The sequence below is a fragment of the Bombina bombina genome, chromosome 1 (assembly GCF_027579735.1).
Source record: "Bombina bombina isolate aBomBom1 chromosome 1, aBomBom1.pri, whole genome shotgun sequence".
Taxonomy (NCBI): domain Eukaryota; kingdom Metazoa; phylum Chordata; class Amphibia; order Anura; family Bombinatoridae; genus Bombina; species Bombina bombina.
This window is the reverse complement of record NC_069499.1, coordinates 974,565,217-974,593,147: the sequence shown is the minus strand read 5'-3', so window position 1 is coordinate 974,593,147 and position 27,931 is coordinate 974,565,217. Positions and strand designations below refer to the sequence as shown.

The 27,931-nt window shown below is 41.3% G+C and overlaps 1 protein-coding gene across 2 annotated transcripts in view; it reads right to left on the bottom strand.

Annotated features, from left to right (window-relative positions):
• The window catches only part of OSBPL2 (oxysterol binding protein like 2), a 343,613-nt gene that overhangs the window by 275,821 nt on the left and 39,861 nt on the right, over positions 1-27,931 (bottom strand). Inside the window, exon 1 of one of the 2 annotated variants that reach the window (XM_053706597.1) lies at positions 24,055-24,198. The exons of the other annotated variant lie outside the window; for it this stretch is intronic. The gene's annotated coding sequence lies outside the window, so the exon portion shown is untranslated. Of the gene's footprint in view, positions 1-24,054; positions 24,199-27,931 lie in introns of those variants that run through there. 2 annotated transcript variants of the gene reach the window in all.

Here is a 27,931-nt window from a genome sequence, read left to right as displayed (position 1 = left end):
ACTTCCAAAGGCCCTTATGTTCTAAGCCAAGAGCCCAGATAACACTATACATAAGCAGATTGAATCACAAACATGATTTAAAAAAAACAAAAACCTGTTCTCTGGAGATACTAACCCTCGATTCCAAGATACCAAAGGAGCCCCACTGAGGCCCTATATTTATATACTTAATAAGTCCCACAAGATAGTACCTCATTGGAAGCAAATAAGTTACAGTACATTCTGATGAAGTAAAATGAAACCATCTTACTGGAATCTACGCCGTGGAACAGGAACACGGCCCTTCAAGTGTGACGAATAGTAGCAGCACCTCCGCCATGGACTCGACAAAAGAAAGCAGGCAGCGAAGCGAAGTTTGACCAGAATCAATGCACGGCCCTTCAAGTGTGACAGGTAGAAGCATCGCTCCTGACATGGAGTGCAGAAAGCAGGCAGCGAAACTTGTCAACGCCGATTGCTTGAGGAGCTGTTAATATGAGTCGGGATGGTTTCGCAGAAAGACTCTTCCTGCATCTCCGGACCCTCACTGAGAGACTTATAGGATTACTTAAAATTCCCATCCCAAGAGACAAAAACAAACTTCTGACACCTCCTGGGATGAAAAGGCAAAGAATGAGGGGGGGTGAGGGGAGTGGGAGGAGTATTTAAGCCTTTGGATGGGGTGCCGTTGCCTCCTCCTGGTGGCCAGGTTCTTATTTCCCAAAAGTAATGAATGCAGCTGTGGACTATATCCATTTATGAAGAAAATGACTGCACATCTGGAAGCTCAGCAAACCTCTTGTGCAGTACCACAGACAGGGCCGAAATCTGTCCTTTCAGGGGCCTTGCAGAAAAGCCCTTCTCTAGTTCATCCTGGAGAACAGAATAAGTAGGTCCTCCACACCTTATGATAGATGCGACGAGCAACCATCTTATGAGCTTGAATGAGAGTAAAAATAACTCTCTCAGAAAACCCTCTCTTGGCTAGGACTAAGTGTTCAATCTCCACACAGTCAGCCTCAGAGAATCTAGACATTGATGAACAAAGAGATCTTGGTCAGCAGATCCCTGCGACAAGGTAACTTCCACAGAGGAGATGACATTCCCACTAGATCCGCGAACCATATCCATCTCGGCCAAGACGGAGCAATCAGTATCACTGGCGCCTGCTTGATTCTAGCCACTACACTAGGAAGTAGTGGTAACGGCCGAAAAAAGATAATCTAGATTGAACCTCCAAGGCACCGTTAATGCATCTGTTAGCTCCGCCTGAGGACCCCTGAACCTTGACCCATATCTGGGTAGCTTGTTATTGAGAAGTCATAAGATCTTCCTCTTGCAAATCTCCGCAAACACTTGGGATGGAGAGACCATTCCCCCGGATGAAAGGATTGTCTGCTGAGGAAATCTGTTTTCTAGTTGTCCACACCCGGAATGTGGATCGCTGACAGTGAACAAATATGGGTCTCCGCCCACTCCAGAATCCGAGATACTTCCCTCATAGCTAGGGAGCTTATCGTGCCCCCCTGATGGTTGATGTAAGCCACTGATGTTATATTGTCTGATTGGAATCTGATAAACTGGGACAATCCCAGCAGAGCCAAAACCTTCAGAGCATTGTATAATGCCTGAAGAGCCAAAATAAGATCGGGAGGGAGCTTACCTCCTGAGTCCATAGGCCCTGTGCCTTCCTGGCACCCCAAACAGCTCCCCATCCTGACAAACTCGCAACCGTAATCACAATCACCCAGAGAAATCTGTTCAGACAGATCCGAATGATCGCCGTTCCACTCTTTCAGCATGCACAGTTGCAACAGTCTGAGGTGAAACCTGGCAAAGGAAATGATGTCCATGTTGGACACCATGAGACCAATCACCTCCATACACAGAGCCAGAGATGGCCTTAAGGAGGTCTGGAGGGCAAGAAATGTTGAAGCTAGCTTGCAAAGTCTCTGGTCTGTTAGAAATATTCTCATTCTATTATAGTACTCGTGAATTCTACCCTGGTACATGATACAAGAGAACTCTCTCTATATTTATCTTCCATCCATGGGATCGAAGAAGACAGAGGAGAGATTCTAAATAGTCCACTCTTCAAAAAATTTCTTGGAGCCGTAGCTAGACCAAACAGAAGTGCAATAAACTGAAAGTTCTGGTTCAGGAACGCAAACTTTAGGAACTGGAAGTGATCCTTAAGGATTGGTACGTGAAGGGAGCATCCTTCAGATCTATCGTGTTCATGAACTGCCCTTCTCGAAAGAGGGGAAAAATGTACCATATTGTCTCCATCTTAAACGACGGGACATTTAAAAACATGTTTAAGCACTTCTGTCCAGAATCGGACGGAAAGTTCCCTCCTTCTTTGGGACCATGAAAAGGTTTGAATAGTATCTCAAACCTCTCAGTGCGATAGGCACCGGGACAATAACTCCTAAGAGGACAGATCCTGTAGGCACCCCAGAAAAGCTTCCCTTCTCCCTGGTCAGGAAGACAGAAGAGAGAGGAGGAATCTGCCTTTGGGTGGCTGAGACTTGAAACCTATCTTGTAACCCTGAGCTATGACCTCTAGGACCCATGGATCCTACACGTCCATGAACCAAGCGACTGAAAAGAGCGACAGTCTGCCCCCTACACAATCCAGATTAGGACCGGGGACCGCCCATTAATGCCGACTTAGACTCGGCGGGCTTCTTGCTCTGCTTGGATTTATTTCAGGACTGAGCCAGCTTCCAAGAGCTCTTGTTTTGCTCTGGCTTAGCGGAGGACTACTGAAATGAGCTTTATCAGAACGAAAAGTGTCCCTTAGACTAGTTCATAGTCTCTTGCGGTAGGAGGGCACCCTTGCCCCCTGAGACCATGGAGATAGTTTCATCCAGGCCTGGACCAAACAAAATCATTCCCTTAAAAGGGAGGGAAAGAAGTCTAGACTTAGAAGTCATATACGCAGACCATGACTTTAGTCAGAGCCCGATGGGCCTGAACAGAAAAAGCTGAAGCCGTAGCATTCAGGCGAATAATCTTCTTATTCGCATCACAGATAAATAATCTCGTAAGGAGTCGCAAGAGCCGCCGCCGGTTGAAACAAATATCCTGTATGTTGAAATATCTTTCTTAACAGAGTTTCCATCCTTTATCCATGGGCTCTTTAAACAAAGAGCTATCCTCAAGTGGGATAGTAGTACATTTAGCAAGGGTGAAGATAGAGCCATCCCTTCTAGGGATGGAACCTCACAACTCCATTGAAAGTCCAGGACCGGGAACAATCTGTTAAAGGGAGAAGAGGGGAAAAAGGAATCCAATCTTGTCCCATTCATTCTTAATAGTGTTCACCAACTAACAGGAGCAGGGAAGGATAAGGTACCATCCTGTCCTCAAACTCTATCCAATTTAGGAATCAAACGTTCTTCAGGCAATTTGGTCTCTGGAACCTCTGAAATCGCCAAAAACTTCCTTTAGAAGAAAGCGCAAATTCCTAAAACTAAAGTCTGGTTCCTCCGCAGCTGAAGGTTTAGAGGCAGCAGACTCCGACCCAGAATGCTCATACACTGAAGTCTCAGAAAGAACTTCATCCTCGGATAACCCTATCAGTTAAATCCAATATATTATCTGATGTGCTCTGGGAAGAAGTGCAATATGTAACCTTTCGCTTGCGCTTAGCAGGGCGAGGTAAAGCATTAAAGGCCGCAGACACCACCGTCTGAACTGCGCAGTAACGTCTGGTGAAAAAAAGGCCCCCTCCAGATGGAGGATCAGCAACGCTACAGGGAACTGCATGTGTAGAGGGATAAGAATGTAGGGTATTCACCTCACTGGATGACAACTCCTCAGAGGTGGATGGCTCAGTGGTATCAAACATGTTTGATATTATCACATTATCAAGGCATAATTAAGAGGGCGGATCTAAGGCCTCCTCACAATATAAACAGGAATTACTCTTTAGGAATAGAGGGAGTACCCTCTAAAGAAACAGAATCCTCCATCGCTATTGCAATAACCGGAGAACTATGGAAATAAAACAATCTTCTTATATTTTAAAAAAACGGCACCTTATACACCAATGGCTGGGGCACTCACCACCTCCTATGACCCAGACAGTACAGAGATTTATTACACCTCTCTAATAAGACACCCGGTCAGAAAAGAGGGAATGAATCCCATGGTGCACAATGCAGGACCGTCCCTGCTAAGAGAAAAAGCACGCCAAGCTAGTAAGCTGCACAGCTCTCAAAGTGAAAGTGAAACCTCTATAATCCATAACATCTCACACAAAAAGCAGCATAAAATCAAATAAACATATAAGATTATTCCCCACTGTTCAATAATCACCCTCAGGAGATATTAACCCTTGATTCTATACAGATAAAAGGAGTCACACTGTGACCCTGTCTTCTTGCGTTAAAATACATGTATAAAAAAATGAACAGATCTTACCAGAATCTATGCCGTGGAACAGTAACACGGTCCTACAAGTTTGACAGATAGCTGCATTGCTTCTGACATGGACTTAAATGAAGAAAGCAGGCAGCGAAACTCGTCAACGCTGATTGCTTATGGAGCTGTTAATATGTGTAGGGATGTTTTCACAGAAAGACTCTTCCTACATCTCCGGACTATAACTATCATTCATGCTCTCACTGAAAGGCTGACAAGACTACTTAAAACTCTAGTCCCATCTCAAAGAGTACTACCCTCCATAAGAGACTACTCCGAAATCTTCTAACACTTCTCTGCCAACCTCCTGTGACGAAAGGCAAAGAATGACTGGGGTTATGAGGAAGTGGGGGAGGTATTTAAGCCTTTGGCTGGGGTGTCTTTGACTCCTCCTGGTGGCCAGGTTCTGTATTTCCCACAAGTAAGGAATGCAGCTGTGGACTCGTCCCATATTAAGAAGGAAATCAGATAAAGCCGTAGATACCACAGAGGATACCTGAGCTACAAAATCTGTAGGCAAATACACTCCTCCAGGAGATTGAGAGGAACCGCAGGGCACTGTATGTGATGCCATAGAGGCTTGGGACATTTAAGGAGAAAGCTGTGGCACTGACTAAACAGCATCATCCTGGGAGACATGAGGCTCAGAATGTAACAACTTATCTGTATTACAGACATGCACAGACATTGGTTAAAACAATTTGGTCCACCAGTACCAATACACATATATTTCTAGTCTGTATTTGTACTCCTGGAAGTTCACCACGAAACCACAGTGGATATAACACCATCCAACTTTCCTTTGAAAAAGCCGTACGCTTACGGTGAAACGTACGTCAGGAACATTAACAGAACGCCACTATAAGTTGTTTACAAGTAAGGTCGTCAGGACAGGTATTGAGAGATTACTACTTACCCAGGGGAAACCAGCTAAGCCGGTGTGGCACGCTATTTCTCTCCACCCTACCAAAGGATAAGTTATCTCTCCCACTTAAAGCTCTGCTAATGGTTCTATACCCGAGTGACTGTATACTTTGATGTATATATTTGTGGCTTTTAATGATTTTATGTATTTTAAATAAATAATCTTTATACCTGAAGCAGCTGTTTGCAGTTGGTATATACTGGTTACCTGGCAGTATAAAACCGGGTGTGCGCCTGTACCTAGAGCCTGGAAGGCTTAGCAAAGTGTGAGTAACCCCTTGGTGGGGACTACGAATGTGAAGATAATATTCTTTTTCACCAAATTGTATTGCACTATATTTTTCTTATTTTGTTTTTGAGGCAAGAAACCACTTGAATCACTTCAATCACTGGAATTGAGGACTCCCACAGATCACCCATATCCTTATACACTATATATTATTGTTACTTTTATATTTTGTGTATTATTTAGTTTAGTCACTTTTTATTTTCACATATTTATTCACTAAGTGATTATTGTACTTTTGTTGAACAGGATATAAGATATATAACATTTATTAAATCCTTAACTTAAGGATTAACATAGGCACAAACAATAGGAACGGCAACGTGAACCTCTGAACACAATGAGCATGTATTCAAAAGAACAGTCTCCTGCTCCGTATCAGACATGACTCACAACAACAGAAGAACAGTCTGAACAACAAGAGAGTATAATTGTCGGACTATTGCTAACTGTAGCAATAACACTGTCAGACCTGGGGCTGCTTCCTTACTCTACAAGAAAAAGTTAGACCAGAATAATGGGGACTTAGATGTCTTATACTTAATTAGGACGCGATCAGCGCACCTAAATAAACAGGACCAAAGAGAAAGACACCACTCCGCTAAAAGCGGAGGCAGTTCACGTGACATGCTTACGTCACTCAGCCAGCGTGCGAATATTCTCCATATCTCTGCACCATCTTCCCCACCATGCTGCAATGGCGGATAGCAGCCTATCAAGTTAAAGTGCCAAAACATTGCAGCACAGTATACAAAACATCTCTTCATAATATAAAAACAGATAGTGAACCAATTCCATGTAAGCCTGCCCTCCAGCTCACCTGTAATGCGACACTGAGGGAAAAAACAACAACAACAACACAGAGCGATATCTTAAAGCTCTAGTGGAAAAGTTACTGCGCCCAGCAACTCTATGAAAACATGTTCCCTCAAAAACTGAACCAGTGTTCCTCCAAAGGTGTACGATAGTGCCATAGCCCATCATTAAAGCTTATGAGGGATTCAAATAAGAGCCATACGAAAAGGGTTAACTCCTTCCTGCCCAGAATGAGTATGTACCCTCTAGTCTCCTCTCACATACATAAGGTGTGCCTGCATACCGTCATAACTCAATCCTACTGAGGATCTATGTGTCCCTAGAAATGTGCAGACCTTAAAGTGCTAGCCTCCTACCAGAAGACCAAAATGCACTTGACTGCAATTTAGCTGTCCAGCAGTAAAACGGTTCACCCAGCGTGAAAGGAAGCCACTCCTCACAGAGACCTATGAAACCTACTCCGGCTTTCTATACCAGGGCAGCAATATGTTAGGAAAACGCAGCAAAGTCCACTTCACAAGTTCCTAACTGCTTAAAAGCCACCACTGCCCTACTGAAGAGACTAAGGTGGAGTACGGCTAGACCCAATCTTGAGAGGAAAGATCAGAGCAAACCTACTCTGGCTTTCAAAATAATAAAACATTGATTGAAATTAAATAAATCCAATCTCTTTAGACACCAAAACTTCACCTCCTCCTTGCACCGAAGCCAAAGAGAATGACTGGGGGTTGTGGGAAGGGAAGTCATACTTAACAGCTTTGCTGTGGTGCTCTTTGCCTCCTCCTGCTGGTCAGGAGTGATATTCCCAACAGTAATTGATGAAGCCGTGGACTCACCATATCTTAGGAAAGAAAACACAATTTATGCTTACCTGATAAATTTATTTCTCTTGTGGTGTATCCAGTACACGGATCATCCGATATTTGTGGGATATTCTCATTCCCAACAGGAAGTTGCAAGAGGACACCCACAGCAGAGCTGTTATATAGCTCCTCCCCTAACTGCCATATCCAGTCATTCAACCGAAAACATGCAGAGAAAGGAAAAACCATAGGGTGCAGTGGTGACTGTAGTTTAAATGAAAAAATTACCTGCCTTAAAATGACAGGGTGGGCCGTGGACTGGATACACCACAAGAGAAATAAATTTATCAGGTAAGCATAAATTGTGTTTTCTCTTGTAAGGTGTATCCAGTCCATGGATCATCCATTATTTGTGGGATAACAATACCAAAGCTAAAGTACATGGATGAAGGGAGGGACAAGGCAGGTACTTAAACGGAAGGTACCACTGCCTGTAAAACCTGTCTCCCAAAAATAGCCTCCGAAGAAGCAAAAGTATCAAATTTGTAGAAGTTTGAAAAAGTATGAAGCGAAGACCAAGTCACCGCCTTGCAAATCTGTTCAACAGAAGCCTAATTTTTAAAGGCCCAAGTGGAAGCCACAGCTCTAGTAGAATGAGCTGTAATCCTTTCAGGAGGCTGCTGCACAGCAGTCTCATAGGCTAAGCGGATTATGCTTCTTAGCCAAAAAGAAAGAGGTTGCCAAAGCATTTTGACCTCTCCTCTGTCCAGAGTAGACAACAAACAAAGCAGATGTTTGACAAAAAATTTTAGTAGCTTGTAAGTAAAACTTTAAAGCACGAACCACGTCCAGATTGTGTAATAGACGTTCCTTCTTTGAAAAAGGATTAGGACACAAGGATGGAACAACAATCTCTTGGATGGATATTCTTGTTAGATACCACCTTAGGTAAAAACCCAGGTTTGGTACGCAGGACTACCTTATCCGTATGGAAGATCAGATAAGGAGAATCACATTGTAAAGCAGATAACTCGGAGACTCTACGAGCCGAGGAAATAGCTACCAAAAACAGAACTTTCCAAGATAAAAGTTTGATATCTATGGAATGAAGAGGTTCAAACGGAACTCCTTGAAGAACCTTAAGAACCAAATTTAAGCTCCATGGGGGAGCAACAGGTTTAAACACAAGCTTGATTCTAACCAAAGCCTGACAAAATGCCAGAACGTCTGGAACATCTGCCAGACGCTTGTGCAAAAGAATAGACAGAGCAGAAATATGTCCTTTTAAGGAACTAGCTGACAATCCTTTTTTCAAACCATCTTGGAGAAAAGATAATATCCTGGGAATCCTAACCCTTGGATTCACACCAATAAAGATATGTACGCCATATTTTAAGGTATATTTTCCTGGTGACAGGCTTTTCGTGCCTGTATTAAGCTATCAATGACCTACTCGGAGAAGCCACGCTTTTATAAAATGAAGCGTTCAATCTCCAGGCAGTCAGTCTCAGAGAAATTAGATTTGGATGGTTGAAAGGACCCTAAAGTAGAAGGTCCTGTCTCAGAGTCAGAGTCCATGGTGGAAAGGATGACATGTCCACCAGATCTGCATACCAGGTCCTGCGTGGCCACGCAGGCGCTATCAAAAACACTGATGCTCTCTCCTGCTTGACCTTGGCAATCAGTCGAGGGAGCAGAGGAAACGGTGGAAACATATAAGCCAGGTTGAAAGACCAGGGCGCTGCTAGAGCATCTATTAGCATCGCCTTGGGATCCCTGGACCTGGATCCGTAACAAGGAAGCTTGGCGTTCTAGCAAGACGTCATGAGATCCAGTTCTGGTTTGCCCCAACGATGAATCAATTGTGCAAACACCTCCGGATGGAGTTCCCACTCTCCCGGATGAAAAGTCTGACTACTTAAAAAATCCGCCTCCCAGTTCTCTACACCTGGGATATGAATAGCTGATAGGTGGCAAGAGTGAGTCTCTGCCCAGCAAATTATCTTTGAGACTTCTAACATTGCTAGGAAACTTCTTGTTCCCCCTTGATGGTTGATGTAAGCCACAGACGTGATGTTGTCCGTCTGAAATCTGATGTACCTAAGAGTTGCTAACTGAGGCCAAACCTGAAGAGCATTGAATATCGCTCTTCCAGAATATTTATTGGAAGGAGCGTCTCCTCCTGAGTCCACGATCCCTGAGCCTTCAGGGAGTTCCAGACTGCACCCAACCTAGAAGGCTGGCATCTGTTGTTACAATTGTCCAATCAGGCCTGCAAAAGGTCATACCTTTGGACAGATGGACCCGAGATAGCCACCAGAGAAGAGAATCCCTGGTCTCTTGATCCAGATTTATTAGAGGGGACAAATCTGTGTAACCCCCGTTCCACTGACTAGGCATGCATAGTTGCAGCGGTCTGAGATGTAGGCGTGCAAACGGCACTATGTCCATTGCCGCTACCATTAAGCCGATTACTTCCATGCACTGAGCCACCGAAGGGCGCGGAATGGAATGAAGAACACGGCAGGAATTTAGAAGCTTTGATAACCTGGACTCCGTCAGGTATATTTTCATTTCTACAGAATCTATCAGAGTCCCTAGGAAGGAAACTCTTGTGAGTGGGGATAGAGAACTCTTTTCCTCGTTCACTTTCCACCCATGCGATCTCAGAAATGCCAGTACTACGTCCATATGAGACTTGGCCATTTGGAAGTTTGACGCCTGCATCAGGATGTCGTCTAAATAAGGGGCCACTGCTATGCCCCACGGCCTTAGCACTGCCAGAAGCGACCCTAGAACCTTTGTAAAGATTCTTGGGGCTGTAGCTAATCCAAAGGGAAGAGCTACAAACTGGTAATGCCTGTCTAGAAAGGCAAACCTGAGAAACCGATGATGATGATGATGATGATCTTTGTTATCGAAATGTGAAGATAAGCATCCTTTAAATCCACTGTAGTCATATATTGACCCCTCCTGGATCATAGGTAGGATGGTACAAATAGTTTCCATCTTGAATGATGGAACTCTGAGGAATTTGTTTAAGATCTTTAGATCCAAAATTGGTCTGAAGGTTCCCTCTTTTTTGGGAACCACAAACAGATTTGAGTAAAATCCCTGTCCCTGTTCCTCCTTTGGAACTGGATGGATCACTCCCATAACTAGGAGGTCTCGTACACAGTGTAAGAATGCCTCTCTCTTTATCTGTTTTGCAGATAATTGTGAAAGGTGAAATCTCCCTTTTGGGGGGGAAGCTTTGAAGTCCAGAAGATATAATTCTGTTAAAATCTGACAGCGCTCAACCTTGTGTCTGTAGCTCCTAGTATTGTGGGTACCAGCGCCCCCAAAAAAGGTGAATGTAGTGCTAAAAATAAATACACAGAGTGCCTCCTAAAAGGCTAAGACACTAATAGTGACAAGATTATTTAAATAAAAAATATATTGAAATTCTATAGGGGTATATAAAATATTTTATAAGCTACTTATAGCTAAAATATACAAACAAGATACAAAAGTGGATCCACTTAAAATTAACAATAAAATATGCATATATCTATATAAAAAACAATACAATTGTGGTTAAAAACCACAACAATATACAATCTTAATCACAAAATAAATTACAATAAAACAGCTGTTAACTGATAAGCTGGTTGATGGTTGGATAATAAAAAAAATATATATAAAAACATCAATTTACTGAGTAGGTGTCCATAAATAGGTAGGTCCCAAACTTTAAATTCTTTCCAGAGAGTGAATGTCCAATATGAAGATTCTATTTTAAAATAGTTATCCTTATATATCCCTCGATAAACGGTGAAATGATGAAGTGTGTAAAAAAGAAAAACGTAGTGGTTTTCAAATCAAATTTCAAAAATGATTGTGAATATCCAAAAAATCCTGAAAAGATGATGTGATGAAGTGGGCGTGAATAATCAAAAATGTGTGTACACAAAAATGAAAAAAGAAAAAATGTGAAAAAATAATCCAAATGAATATTTAGGATGTGTTAAAGTGAATAACACACTTATAAAGTGACCCTTATGTGAATACAAGATGTGAAGAGATGCTCCTAAAAAGTTATTCCTGTGTGTAAACGATGAAAAAATACAGAAATGGATCCCATGTCTCAGGGATCAATTCATTCAAAGATATACCTGTAATAAAACAAATATAACATAGTGCAAAACTGCTATTCAAACTTAGTCAGTAATTGAAAAGAAGCTTACCATATATGTCAACGCGTTTCGCCCTAAGAACTGGGCCTTTATCAAGAGTCTTGATAAAGGCCCAGTTCTTAGGGCCGAAACGCGTTGACATATATGGTAAGCTTCTTTTCAATTACTGACTAAGCTTGAATAGCAGTTTTGCACTATGTTATATTTGTTTTATTACAGGTATATCTTTGAATGAATTGATCCCTGAGACATGGGATCCATTTCTGTATTTTTTCATCGTTTACACACAGGAATAACTTTTTAGGAGCATCTCTTCACATCTTGTATTCACATAAGGGTCACTTTATAAGTGTGTTATTCACTTTAACACATCCTAAATATTCATTTGGATTATTTTTTCACATTTTTTCTTTTTTCATTTTTGTGTACACACATTTTTGATTATTCACGCCCACTTCATCACATCATCTTTTCAGGATTTTTTGGATATTCACAATCATTTTTTAAATTTGATTTGAAAACCACTACGTTTTTCTTTTTTACACACTTCATCATTTCACCGTTTATAGAGGGATATATAAGGATAACTGTTTTAAAATAGAATCTTCATATTGGACATTCACTCTCTGGAAAGAATTTAAAGTTTGGGACCTACATATTTATGGACACCTACTCAGTAAATTGATGTTTTTATATATTTATATTTTTTATCCAACCATCAACCAGCTTATCAGTTAACAGCTGTTTTATTATAATCTATTTTGTGATTAAGATTGTATATTATTGTGGTTTTTAACCACAATTGTATTGTTTTTTATATAGATATATGCTTATTTTATTGTTAATTTGAAGTGGATCCACTTTTGTATCTTGTTTGTATATTTTAGCTATAAGTAGCTTATAAAATATTTTATATACCCCTATAGAATTTCAATATATATTTGTTATTTAAATAATCTTGTCACTATTAGTGTCTTAGCCTTTTAGGAGGCTCTCTGTGTATTTATTTTTAGCACTAAGTCCAGAAGATATCCCTGGGATATAATTTCCAACACCCAGGGATCCTGGACATCTCTTTCCCACGCCTGGGCGAAAAGCGAAAGTCTGCCCCTACTAGATCCGTTACCGGATAGGGGGCCGTTCCTTCATGCTGTCTTAGAGACAGCAGCAGGCTTTTTGGCCTGCTTACCTTTGTCCCAGGTCTGGTTTGGTCTCCAGACCGTCTTGGACTGAGCAAAAGTTCCCTCTTGTTCGCATTAGAGGAAGTTGATGCCGCACTTGCCTTGAAGTTTCGAAAGGCACGAAAATTAGACTGTTTGGCCCTTGATTTGGACCTGTCCTGAGGAAGGGCATGACCTTTTTCCTCCAGTGATATCAGTAATAATCTCCTTCAAACCAGGCCCGAATAGGGTCTGCCCCTTGAAGGTAATGTTAAGCAGCTTAGATTTTGAAGTCACGTCAGCTGACCATGATTTAAGCCATAGCGCCCTGCGCGCCTGTATAGCAAAACCAGAATTCTTAGCCGTTAGTTTAGTCAAATGAACAATGGCATCAGAAAACAAAGGAATTGGCTAGCTTAAGTGCTCTAAGCTTGTCAAGTATGTCATCCAATGGAGTCGCTACCTGTAAAGCCTCTTCCCGAGACTCAAACCAGAATGCCGCAGCAGCAGTGACAGGAGCAATGCATGCAAGGAGCTGTAGGATAAAACCTTATTGAATAAACATTTTCTTAAGGTAACCTAATTTTTTATCCATTGGATCTAAAAAAGCACAACTGTCCTCGACAGGGATAGTAGTACGTTTTGCTAAAGAAGAAACTGCTCCCTCCACCTTAGGAACTGTCTGTCATAAGTCCTGTGTGGTGGCGTCTATTGGAAACATTTTTCTAAAAATAGGAGGGGAAGAGAATGTCACACCTGGTCTATCCCATTCCTTATTAATAATTTCTGTAAACCTTTTAGGTATTGGAAAAACATCAGTACACACCGGCACTGCATAGTATTTATCCAGTCTACACAATTTCTCTGGCACTGCAATTGTATCACAGTCATTCAGAGCAGCTAAAACCTCCCTGAGAAACGCGCGGAAGTGTTCAAGCTTAAATTTAAATGTAGAAATATCAGAATCAGGTTGCATCATCTTTCCTGAGTCAGAAACATCACCCAAAGACTGAAGCTCTCCTTCCTCAGCTTCTGCATATTGTGAGGCAGTATCAGACATGGTTCTTAAAGAGTCAGTATGCTCTGCATTTCGTCTAACCCCAGCGCTATCTCGCTCACCTCTAAATTCAGGTAGTCTGGCTAATACCGCTGACAGTGTATTATCCATGACTGCTGCCATGTCTTGTAAAGTAATCGCTATGGGCGCCCTAGATGTGCTTGGCACCATTTGAGCGTGAGTCCCTTGAGCGGGAGTCAAAGGATCTGACACGTGGGGAGAGTTAGTCGGCATAACTTCCCCCTCGTCAGATTCCTCTGGTGATAATTTTTTTTAAAGACAGAATATGATCTTTACTGCTTAAAGTGAAATCAGTACATTTGGTACACATTCTAAGAGGGGGTTCCACCATGGCTTTTAAACATAATGAACAAGGAGTTTCCTCTATGTCAGACATGTTTGTACAGACTAGCAATAAGACTAGCAAGCTTGGAAAACACTTTAAATCAAGTTAACAAGCAAATATAAAAAACAGTACTGTGCCTTTAAGAGAAACAAATTTTGACAAAATTTGAAAAACAGTGAAAAAACAGAATTTATGTTTACCTGATAAATTACTTTCTCCAACGGTGTGTCCGGTCCACGGCGTCATCCTTACTTGTGGGATATTCTCTTCCCCAACAGGAAATGGCAAAGAGCCCAGCAAAGCTGGTCACATGATCCCTCCTAGGCTCCGCCTACCCCAGTCATTCGACCGACGTTAAGGAGGAATATTTGCATAGGAGAAACCATATGGTACCGTGGTGACTGTAGTTAAAGAAAATAAAATATCAGACCTGATTAAAAAAACCAGGGCGGGCCGTGGACCGGACACATCGTTGGAGAAAGTAATTTATCAGGTAAACATAAATTCTGTTTTCTCCAACATAGGTGTGTCCGGTCCACGGCGTCATCCTTACTTGTGGGAACCAATACCAAAGCTTTAGGACACGGATGAAGGGAGGGAGCAAATCAGGTCACCTAAATGGAAGGCACCACGGCTTGCAAAACCTTTCTCCCAAAAATAGCCTCAGAAGAAGCAAAAGTATCAAACTTGTAAAATTTGGTAAAAGTGTGCAGTGAAGACCAAGTCGCTGCCCTACATATCTGATCAACAGAAGCCTCGTTCTTGAAGGCCCATGTGGAAGCCACAGCCCTAGTGGAATGAGCTGTGATTCTTTCGGGAGGCTGCCGTCCGGCAGTCTCGTAAGCCAATCTAATGATGCTTTTAATCCAAAAGGAGAGAGAGGTAGAAGTTGCTTTTTGACCTCTCCTTTTACCGGAATAAACAACAAACAAGGAAGATGTTTGTCTAAAATCCTTTGTAGCATCTAAATAGAATTTTAGAGCGCGAACAACATCCAAATTGTGCAACAAACGTTCCTTCTTTGAAGCTGGTTTCGGACACAGAGAAGGTACGATAATCTCCTGGTTAATGTTTTTGTTAGAAACAACTTTCGGAAGAAAACCAGGTTTAGTGCGCAAAACCACCTTATCTGCATGGAACACCAGATAAGGAGGAGAACACTGCAGAGCAGATAATTCTGAAACTCTTCTAGCAGAAGAAATTGCCACCAAAAACAAAACTTTCCAAGATAATAATTTAATATCAACGGAATGCAAGGGTTCAAACGGAACCCCCTGAAGAACTGAAAGAACTAAATTGAGACTCCAAGGAGGAGTCAAAGGTTTGTAAACAGGCTTGATTCTAACCAGAGCCTGAACAAAGGCTTGAACATCTGGCACAGCTGCCAGCTTTTTGTGAAGTAACACCGACAAGGCGGAAATCCGTCCCTTCAGGGAACTTGCAGATAATCCTTTTTCCAATCCTTCTTGAAGGAAGGATAGAATCCTAGGAATCTTAACCTTGTCCCAAGGGAAACCTTTAGATTCACACCAACAGATATATTTTTTCCAAATCTTGTGGTAAATCTTTCTAGTTACAGGCTTTCTGGCCTGAACAAGAGTATCGATAACAGAATCTGAGAATCCTCGCTTCGATAAAATCAAGCGTTCAATCTCCAAGCAGTCAGCTGGAGTGAAACCAGATTCGGATGTTCGAACGGACCCTGAACAAGAAGGTCTCGTCTCAAAGGTAGCTTCCAAGGTGGAGCCGATGACATATTCACCAGATCTGCATACCAAGTCCTGCGTGGCCACGCAGGAGCTATCAAGATCACCGACGCCCTCTCCTGATTGATCCTGGCTACCAGCCTGGGGATGAGAGGAAACGGCGGGAACACATAAGCTAGTTTGAAGGTCCAAGGTGCTACTAGTGCATCCACTAGAGCCGCCTTGGGATCCCTGGATCTGGACCCGTAGCAAGGAACTTTGAAGTTCTGACGAGAGGCCATTAGATCCATGTCTGGAATGCCCCACAGCTGAGTGACTTGGGCAAAGATTTCCGGATGGAGTTCCCACTCCCCCGGATGCAATGTCTGACGACTCAGAAAATCCGCTTCCCAATTTTCCACTCCTGGGATGTGGATAGCAGACAGGTGGCAGGAGTGAGACTCCGCCCATAGAATGATTTTGGTCACTTCTTCCATCGCTAGGGAACTCCTTGTTCCCCCCTGATGGTTGATGTACGCAACAGTCGTCATGTTGTCTGATTGAAACCGTATGAACTTGGTCCTCGCTAGCTGAGGCCAAGCCTTGAGAGCATTGAATATCGCTCTCAGTTCCAGAATATTTATCGGTAGAAGAGATTCTTCCCGAGACCAAAGACCCTGAGCTTTCAGGGATCCCCAGACCGCGCCCCAGCCCATCAGACTGGCGTCGGTCGTGACAATGACCCACTCCGGCTGCGGAATGTCATCCCTTGTGACAGGTTGTCCAGGGACAGCCACCAACGGAGTGAGTCTCTGGTCCTCTGATTTACTTGTATCTTCGGAGACAAGTCTGTATAGTCCCCATTCCACTGACTGAGCATGCACAGTTGTAATGGTCTTAGATGAATGCGCGCAAAAGGAACTATGTCCATTGCCGCTACCATCAACCCGATCACTTCCATGCACTGAGCTACGGAAGGAAGAGGAACGGAATGAAGTATCCGACAAGAGTCTAGAAGTTTTGTTTTTCTGGCCTCTGTTAGAAAAATCCTCATTTCTAAGGAGTCTATAATTGTTCCCAAGAAGGGAACCCTTGTTGACGGGGATAGAGAACTCTTTTCCACGTTCACTTTCCAGCCGTGAGATCTGAGAAAGGCCAGGACGATGTCCGTGTGAGCCTTTGCTTGAGGAAGGGACGACGCTTGAATCAGAATGTCGTCCAGGTAAGGTACTACTGCAATGCCCCTTGGTCTTAGCACCGCTAGAAGGGACCCTAGTACCTTTGTGAAAATCCTTGGAGCAGTGGCTAATCCGAAAGGAAGCGCCACGAACTGGTAATGTTTGTCCAGGAATGCGAACCTTAGGAACCGATGATGTTCCTTGTGGATAGGAATATGTAGATACGCATCCTTTAAATCCACCGTGGTCATGAATTGACCTTCCTGGATGGAAGGAAGAATAGTTCGAATGGTTTCCATCTTGAATGATGGAACCTTGAGAAACTTGTTTAAGATCTTGAGATCTAAGATTGGTCTGAACGTTCCCTCTTTTTTGGGAACTATGAACAGATTGGAGTAGAACCCCATCCCTTGTTCCCTTAATGGAACAGGATGAATCACTCCCATTTTTAACAGGTCTTCTACACAATGTAAGAACGCCTGTCTCTTTATGTGGTCTGAAGACAACTGAGACCTGTGGAACCTCCCCCTTGGGGGAAGTCCCTTGAATTCCAGAAGATAACCCTGGGAGACTATTTCTAGCGCCCAAGGATCCAGAACATCTCTTGCCCAAGCCTGAGCGAAGAGAGAGAGCCTGCCCCCCACCAGATCCGGTCCCGGATCGGGGGCCAATATTTCATGCTGTCTTGGTAGCAGTGGCAGGTTTCTTGGCCTGCTTTCCCTTGTTCCAGCCTTGCATTGGTCTCCAAGCTGGCTTGGCTTGAGAAGTATTACCCTCTTGCTTAGAGGACGTAGCACTTTGGGCTGGTCCGTTTTTACGAAAAGGACGAAAATTAGGTCTATTTTTTGCCTTGAAAGGCCGATCCTGAGGAAGGGCGTGGCCCTTACCCCCAGTGATATCAGAGATAATCTCTTTCAAGTCAGGGCCAAACAGCGTTTTCCCCTTGAAAGGAATGTTTAGTAGCTTGTTCTTGGAAGACGCATCAGCCGACCAAGATTTCAACCAAAGCGCTCTGCGCGCCACAATAGCAAACCCAGAATTCTTAGCCGCTAACCTAGCCAATTGCAAAGTGGCGTCTAGGGTGAAAGAATTAGCCAATTTGAGAGCATTGATTCTGTCCATAATCTCCTCATAAGGAGGAGAATCACTATCGAGCGCCTTTATCAGTTCATCAAACCAGAAACATGCGGCTGTAGTGACAGGGACAATGCATGAAATTGGTTGTAGAAGGTAACCCTGCTGAACAAACATCTTTTTAAGCAAACCTTCTAATTTTTTATCCATAGGATCTTTGAAAGCACAACTATCCTCTATGGGTATAGTGGTGCGTTTGTTTAAAGTAGAAACCGCTCCCTCGACCTTGGGGACTGTCTGCCATAAGTCCTTTCTGGGGTCGACCATAGGAAACAATTTTTTAAATATGGGGGGAGGGACGAAAGGAATACCGGGCCTTTCCCATTCTTTATTAACAATGTCCGCCACCCGCTTGGGTATAGGAAAAGCTTCTGGGAGCCCCGGCACCTCTAGGAACTTGTCCATTTTACATAGTTTCTCTGGGATGACCAACTTTTCACAATCATCCAGAGTGGATAATACCTCCTTAAGCAAAATGCGGAGATGTTCCAACTTAAATTTAAACGCAATCACATCAGGTTCAGCCTGTTGAGAAATGTTCCCTGAATCAGTAATTTCTCCCTCAGACAAAACCTCCCTGGCCCCCTCAGATTGGGTTAGGGGCCCTTCAGAGATATTAATATCAGCGTCGTCATGCTCTTCAGTAACTAAAACAGAGCAGCCACGCTTACGCTGACAAGGGTTAATTTTGGCTAAAATGTTTTTGACAGAATTATCCATTATAGCCGTTAATTGTTGCATAGTAAGGAGAATTGGCGCGCTAGATGTACTAGGGGCCTCCTGAGTGGGCAAGACTCGTGTAGACGAAGGAGGGAATGATGCAGTACCATGCTTACTCCCCTCACTTGAGGAATCATCTTGGGCATCATTGTCATTATCACATAAATCACATTTATTTAAATGAATAGGAATTCTGGCTTCCCCACATTCAGAACACAGTCTATCTGGTAGTTCAGACATGTTAAACAGGCATAAACTTGATAATAAAGTACAAAAAACGTTTTAAAATAAAACCGTTACTGTCACTTTAAATTTTAAACTGAACACACTTTATTACTGCAATTGCGAAAAAACATGAAGGAATTGTTCAAAATTCACCAAATTTTCACCACAGTGTCTTAAAGCCTTAAAAGTATTGCACACCAAATTTGGAAGCTTTAACCCTTAAAATAACGGAACCGGAGCCGTTTTAAAACTTTAACCCCTTTACAGTCCCTGGTATCTGCTTTGCTGAGACCCAACCAAACCCAAAGGGGAATACGATACCAAATGACGCCTTCAGAAAGTCTTTTCTAAGTATCAGAGCTCCTCTCACATGCGACTGCATGCCATGCCTCTCAAAAACAAGTGCGCCACACCGGCGCGAAAATGAGGCTCTGTTTATGCTTTGGGAAAGCCCCTAAGAAATAAGGTGTCTAATACAGTGCCTGCCGATATTATTATATCAAAATACCCAGATAAAATGATTCCTCAAGGCTAAATATGTGTTAATAACGAATCGATTTAGCCCAGAAAAGTCTACAGTCTTAATAAGCCCTTGTGAAGCCCTTATTTACAATCGTAATAAACATGGCTTACCGGATCCCATAGGGAAAATGACAGCTTCCAGCATTACATCGTCTTGTTAGAATGTGTCATACCTCAAGCAGCAAGAGACTGCACACTGTTCCCCCAACTGAAGTTAATTGCTCTCAACAGTCCTGTGTGGAACAGCCATGGATTTTAGTTACGGTTGCTAAAATCATTTTCCTCATATAAACAGAAATCTTCATCTCCTTTCTGTTTCTGAGTAAATAGTACATACCAGCACTATTTCAAAATAACAAACTCTTGATTGAATAATAAAAACTACAGTTAAACACTAAAAAACTCTAAGCCATCTCCGTGGAGATGTTGCCTGTACAACGGCAAAGAGAATGACTGGGGTAGGCGGAGCCTAGGAGGGATCATGTGACCAGCTTTGCTGGGCTCTTTGCCATTTCCTGTTGGGGAAGAGAATATCCCACAAGTAAGGATGACGCCGTGGACCGGACACACCTATGTTGGAGAAAAGGCAGTAAATCAAACTAAATTTTTACAGTGTATGTAATAATTTAACAGAGCATTGCACCCACTTGCAAATGGATGATTAACCCCTTAATTCAAAAAACGGATAAAAAACCCGATATAGACGTTTTTTAACAGACACAACAAACTGCCACAGCCTGCTGTGGCCCTACCTTCCCCAATAAACGACTTTGGAAAGCCTTTGAGCCCTTTAGAGATGTCCTATAGCATACAGGGGACTCCTGAGGGAAGCTGGATGTCACAGTTTGTAATTTTAACTGCAACAACTGTAACTTTTATACTACAACAGTGGAAAGCCTCAGGAAACTGTTTCTAGGCAAAATTTAAGCCAGCCATGTGAAAAAAACTAGGCCCCAATAAAGTTTTATCAAAGCATATATAAAAACGATTAAACATGCCAGCAAACGTTTTATATTGCAATTTTATAAGGGTATTACCCCTGAGAGTAAGCATGATACCAGTCGCTATTAAATCACTGTATTCAGCCTTAACTTACATTAATCCGGTATCAGCAGCATTTTCTAGCATTTTCCATTTCTAGAAAAAATTGTAACTGCACATACCTCATAGCAGAGTAACCTGCACGCCATTCTACCGCTGAAGTTACCTCTCTCCTCAGACATATGTGGGAACAGCAATGGATCTTAGTTACAACCTGCTAAGATCATAGAAACTCAGGCAGATTCTTCTTCTATTTACTGCCTGGGATAAAATAGTACAACTCCGGTACCATTTAAAATAACAAACTTTTGATTGAAGATAAAAAACTAACTATATTTCACCACTCTCTCTTACTACCTCCATGCGTGTTGAGAGTTGCAAGAGAATGACTGGATATGGCAGTTAGGGGAGGAGCTATATAACAGCTCTGCTGTGGGTGTCCTCTTGCAACTTCCTGTTGGGAATGAGAATATCCCACAAATAATGGATGATCCGTGGACTGGATATCCTCCTCTCCACTATGCTGGAGAGGTTGCAATGTAACAGGTACCATGTCACACGTGGTGGCAGTGCCCTAGAATCATTTCCTTTTGGAAATCTGTAGAACAAACACTTCAGTGATTGGACCAGGCTTTATACTGACCCTAGACGTGGCCCTACTAAACAGAAGCCCAAACTGCAAATGAAAAATACGCTCCACTCTAATTCAGATGGGCCTAAATAGTGCTAGACTACTGTTGGCCCAGCATTGGAAATCCACACAAGTACCCACACTACAACAATGGCTACTAAAGATGAACGAGACCCTACCACTAGAACAATATGGTTACTATAAACGCAATAAACTCCCTATGTTTCTAGATGTTAAGTTTTATTGGGAGTCGCCAATAAACCCCACCGGTACACTCTCCTAGGATACAAGACCACTTGCTCATGACACCCTCAATTTTAACTTCCCTCCCACATCTCAGTGTGCTAGAAAGATAGAAAGATACACCTGTAGTACCCATTGGGAATACCCCCATTCCCTACACTCGGTACCCAAAAATCCACCCAAATCATGGTACACAAACTATTGTTAACCAACAATGTTTTTAACCAGTTAACATGTTTTTCCATGTCTGTGTTCAAGTTAACCACTTTATTTGTTTAAACAAAAAATTTTTAAATATCCGCATACACCTTTTCAAGCAGTGCATCACCCTCTGGAAGCTCAGATTGGAAAGGCTATTAAGCATCCTTTCCAGACTGTTACAAAGCCCCAATGCTTTGGAAAATTTCCAACTATGTTTTGATTGTAATAGGACTACCAACACTGAAAGGATTCTAGCAATCCCCTATTACTAACTCTTGTGAAGCCTTTTGTGTTTACCTGTATGCTTGAAAATTCAAAAAAGACAAGATTAAAAAAAAAAAAAAAATACTTCTATGTTTGTCCATAAAACCTTTCTAGCGATCAGTGGCAATAGCAACGCACAATGCAACAACGGAACCCACGAGTCTCTTGCACTGCATATGCAGAACATTGTTCTGTGATTAAAGTGAAGGTTAAGTTACAGCCTTCATATTTTGTTAATACACTTCTATGCATATTAAATTAGTAACCGCTATATTATTTTTTTATAATTATATTTTATTTTCATTATTTTATACTCTGTTTTTTCCTTACCGTTCCCTTCTATTCTCCTCCCATCAGTTACTTACTGCTTTCTTACCCAGTGACGTATAGAGCGGTCCCTCACGCTCTATACGTGTATAGTAGGCTCGTGCACGGAGACTATCCAAAACTATGCATGCGCATCTATCTCCTACTTTAATTAATGCGCATGCGTTAATCGAGTCCATTACCCATTTAGCCACTTATTTTGGAAATCGAATGGCAGACGGATAGAATATTGTTACAATTTAAGTTACTATTGCAGCCGAGTTGGATACTGTTGCAGATTGTTGCGGAACTGCTGTTAGCTGAAAATGCTTAAATAATATTGGCAGAGCGCATGCGCGAAACGGGGCCACGCTCGCTTTGCCAATGTAAACAGGAGACACTGATGCATGCGCATATTGTGACACTAACTGCTGACGTCAATTGACGGCCACCTAACGGCCTAAAAGTCAATTGGCTTCTGAAACAACGTGATCATCCTTTCAGCAGAAAAAAAAAAGGTCGATTTAGTGATAGCGATATTGGAAAGAAATAATTAATATATTAAATGAACGATGTAAAATTAAAAATATTGATGAATGAAACTGCCATTTATTTTGGGTGATAAATAAAATATTGCCTTAGCAATTATCAAAGTTAAAGGGACACTATACCCAAACATTTTCTTTCATGATTAAGGTAGAGAATACAATTTTAAACAACATTCCAATTTACTTCTATTACCTAATTTGCTTCATTCTTTAGATATACTTTAATGAAGAAATAGCAATGCACACAGTGAACCAATCACAGGAGGCATCTATGTGCAGCTACCAATCAGCAGCTACTAAGCATATCTAGATATGCTTTTCAGCAAATAATATCAAGAGAATGAAGCAAAATTGATAATAGAAGTAAATTAGAAAGTTGTTTATAATTGTATGCTCTTTCTAAATCATGAAAGAAAAAATTTGGGTTTAATGTCCCTTTAACCTTCACTTTAAAGGGACTGTACTACTCAGCTAATTATCCTCATATTCAAAATGAGAGTTCTCCTCTTATTTGCAACTCACGTATTTGTTTTTTTCTCTATATGAGCCCAATGCACATAAAGCAAATCTCATATCTTCTAAATCTGTTTTGGTTAATATTTATAAAGTTTGTTCTCCAGCCGTGTGAATAACAGAATACAATAGTCAGTTTGATCAGTCATATGAAAAAGGCTGGATGCACATATTCTTGATTACTTGAGGGATACTAAATATTTATTCTTGGCCTTTTAAGAATCCTTAAAAAAAAAAAAAGGACATTGTTCACCCCAGACATTTAGTTTTTATATTCTCCAGAAAAGGAAAAAAGTTCCCCACACTGTACCTACATATATAGTTATGGACCTAAAAATTCATATAATTAAATCATTTTTTCTAAGATGAGTGTGCCCTGCCTTTCATGCGTACAACTGTGTATCACACCAGATGATTACAACTATACAGAAATCATTACAATAAACATAAAAAAGTTCCACGTTCACAGACATTTACAATTTGTTAGAGCATCTTCATTCATTTACTTAACATACACACACAAATCTATCTAATACACATACATACATATATATATATATATATATATATACACACACACACACACAATGTGAGAATGAGAGATTGGCAAATGTATACTTAACTTACAAGCCAAGAAACTTATTAATTAGCCAGAAGGGTGTTTGCACACATACACAAATATATGCAGAGTAATGCAAAGCATTGGTAGTCAAAGGTAATATTCTAAGAAACGGTAGTTCATATGATTTGTTAAGCCCTAATCTACAGTATATTATCACAATGCCCATATGAGCTACTATGGATTGTGACACTCTTGAGAATCACTGGTGTAAAAAATAGTAAAGGCCATTTATTGAGAGGGTTACCTGTAGAGAGGATCCAGTCCTGAGAATGCACTCTGTGCTGCCTGCAAGTAGAGGACGGTGTATGAAGCGCCGAGCCTGGCTCTAGCAAGTGGCTCATTTGAATAGAATGCAGAGGATCCAGATAGGTAAGACAGGTAAAAGAAATATGTAGTTTTACTGTTGTACTGATTACAGCTTCATAACATCCTAGCAACGTGTCACAACAAAAGTGAACAGACTGGCTCAAATTAATTGTATTAAATTGCCAAATTCTTTTATTGATTTAAATATTTAGATTTACAAGTGACATCATACCAGGATGCAATAAAAAGGCAGAACTAGAGTGAGAATCAGAGCTGTATTATATGTGAAACTATGTTTAAGGCAGCTGAAAGGTAAATGTGACAGCAGATAATCATTTGGTCTCCTTTTGTACATCTCATTAAACATTGTTTATATCACTATATATTTACAATGTAGCCCCCTTGAATATCCCAAACTATATATATTTTTTACTTTCTACACCACTCCTGTTAGTGACCCTTGTTCCTCAATGGCAGGTTTTATGGTGCAGACTGACCCTTCCCCATTTTTGCAGGTTATTTAACGAGCAAACATAGATTACTGATGGAGTAACACAACCTGCTTAATTATTAACAAACAAGAATAGTCATAAAGCTCACAGGACACAAGTGCTACTGTACATCAAACTCACAGGTTCGTTTGTGCCTATGTATAAAAAAGCCTCTGCTTTATTATAAATGGCAGAGAGATAACTTCAGTTACAGAATAAATCAAGCAGACTAGCAATATACTCTGCCCCAAAAAAACATTGGCTGGCAAATATTGCACAGCAATGTGTCACATTTTCTTTGGCAGCTAAGGAGTTAATGTGGCAAGGAATAAAAGTGGATATGTATGAATGTGTATAACACATATATTCACTTCTTTGCGCCTAAAAAAAAAATATGTTTGCCATTGCTCAAATATATTTTATCTTATCACATTTTACGCACAAAAGCAAACAGGTTATCTCAAGCAGAATATTCGTTATTTTAGAAACAATACTAAACTTTGAAAGGAAGGAAATAAAAGTCTGGCAATATGGAAATGATATTGGTAATTTAAATGGACATAAGAGAGTCAACATTAAACTTTCATTATTCAGATAGAGCAAGCAGTCTGAAGGAGACATTAAAACCCAATTTGTTTACATTCATGATTTAGAAAGAGCGTGCAATTTTAAACAACTTTCTAATTTACAAACGCCTAGATTAAGAGTTTTATCGGTAAAGACCCGCGTAGCTAACCCAGCTTTTTTTTCCTACCGCTGCTTCCAAACCACGCTGGTATTTAGAGTTGTCTGAGGGGCTGCATTAGGCTCCAAAAGGGAGCCGAATTTACCGCCACTTCAACCCTCAATACCAGCGTTGCTTACAGTAGCGTTAAGCTGCCAAAACATGGTCGTGCACGATTCCCCCATAGGAAACAATGGGGCAGTTTGGGCTGAAAAAAAACCTAACACCTGCAAAAAAGCAGCGTTAAGCTCCCAACGCAGCCCCATTGTTTCCTATGGGGAAACAGTTTCTAAGTCTGCACCTAACACCCTAACATGAACCCCGAGTCTAAACACCCCTAATCTCACACTTATTAACCGCTAATCTGCCGCCCCCGCTATTGCTGACACCTGCATTATACTATTAACCCCTAAACTGCCGCTCCGGACACTGCCGCAACCTACATTATACCTATGTACCCCTAATCTGCTGCCCCTAACATCGCCGACACCTACATAATATTTATTAACTCCTAATCTGCCCCCCCCCAACGTCGCCGCCACCTAACTACACTTATTAACCCCTAATCTGCAGACCGGACCTCGCCACTACTCTAATAAAGTTATTAACCCCTAAACCGCCAAACTCCCGCCTCGCAAACCCTATAATAAATAGAATTAACCCCTAATCTGCCCCCTCGAACGTCGCCGCCACCTAACTTAAAGTATTAACCCCTAATCTACCGACCGGACCTCGCCGCTACTATAATAAATGTATTAACCCGTAAAGCTAAGTCTAACCCTAACCCCCCCTAAATTAAATATAATTTTAATCTAACGAAAAAAATTCAATCTTATTAACTAAAGTATTCCTATTTAAAACTAAATACTTACCTGTAAAATAAACCCTAATATAGCTACAATATAACAAATAATTATATTGTAGCTATTTTAGGATTTATATTTATTTTACAGGCAACTTTGTATTTATTTTAACTAGGTACAATAGCTATTAAATAGTTAATAACTATTTAATAGCTACCTAGTTAAAATAAATTACAAACTTACCTGTAAAATGAATCCTAACATAAGTTACAATTAAACCTAACACTACACTATCAATAAATTAATTAAATAAATTACCTACAATTACATACAATTAAAGGATTACTTTCTGTTATAATTTTTAAGCTAAACAACTAACATATTAAAGTTAATAAACATTAATTAAAACTTACTGACCTATATTTTCTCCAAAATGAAGTTTCATAACGTTCTAAAAGTTATATCCGATGATGTCACGTTATCCTGCCCACTATTTTCAGCACTGCATGTTCAAAATACTTAAACCAATAACTTTGTGTTTAAAGCGCCATTTTGAAACCTAGGTATTGTAAACGGATTGGTACAGAGCAAAGGATACCCACGGAGTGGGTTTGGAAAACAATTAAATTTGCAGACAAGATTTCTGATATACAGTAGGGATATGTTAATTAAATGCTATTGATAAAAAGCGTATTTGGGGTAGTTAGTTAGTAACAGGCATAGAAAATATTTACTTACAGTGGCCCTTTAAATAAACTAAACTACAAAAAAACAAACAAACACTAAATTACAAAAAATAAAAAAAGATTACAAGAATATTAGGCTAATTACACCTACTCTAAGCCCCCTAATAAAATAAAAAAGCCCCCCAAAATAATAAAGGTCCCTACCCTATTCTAAATTAAAAAGTAACCAGCTCATTTACCAGCCCTTAAAAGGGCTTTTTGCGGGGCATGCCCCAAAGTAATCAGCTCATTTGCCTGTAAAAAAAAATACAACCCCCCCAACATTAAAACCCACCACCCACATACCCCTACTCTAACCCAAACCCCCCTTAAATAAACTTAACACTACCCCCCTGAAGATCTCCCTACCTTGAGTCATCTTCACCCAGCCGAGCCGAAGTCTTCATCCGATGGGACAGAAGAGGACATCCAGACCGGCAGAAGTCTTCATCCTATCCGGGCAGAAGAGGACATCCGGACCGGCAGACATCTTCATCCAAGCGGCATCTTCTATCTTCATCCATCTGGAGCGGATTGCGAGCGCAATCTGATTGGCTGATTGGATCAGCCAATCGGATTGAACTTGAATCTGATTGGCTGATTTAATCAGCCAATCAGATTTTTTCTACCTTAATTCCGATTGGCTGATAGAATCCTATCAGCCAATCGGAATTCGAGGGACGCCATCTTGGATTACGTCATTTAAAGGAACCTTCATTAGGCGAGTAGGCGTCGGTTGAAGAGGATGATTCCGCATCGGCTGGAAGAAGATGGCTCCGCTCCGGATGGATGAAGATAGAAGATGTCGCTTGGATGAAGATGTCTGCCGGTCCGGATGTCCTCTTCTGCCCGGATAGGATGAAGACTTCTGCCGATCTGGATGTCCTCTTCTGCCCCATCGGAGGATGACTTCGGCCCGGCTGGGTGAAGATGACTCAAGGTAGGGAGATCTTCAGGGGGGTAGTGTTAGGTTTATTTAAGGGAGGTTTGGGTTAGAGTGGGGTATGTGGGTTTTAATGTTGGGGAGGGGGTTGTATTTTTTTTTTTACAGGCAAAAGAGCTTATTACTTTG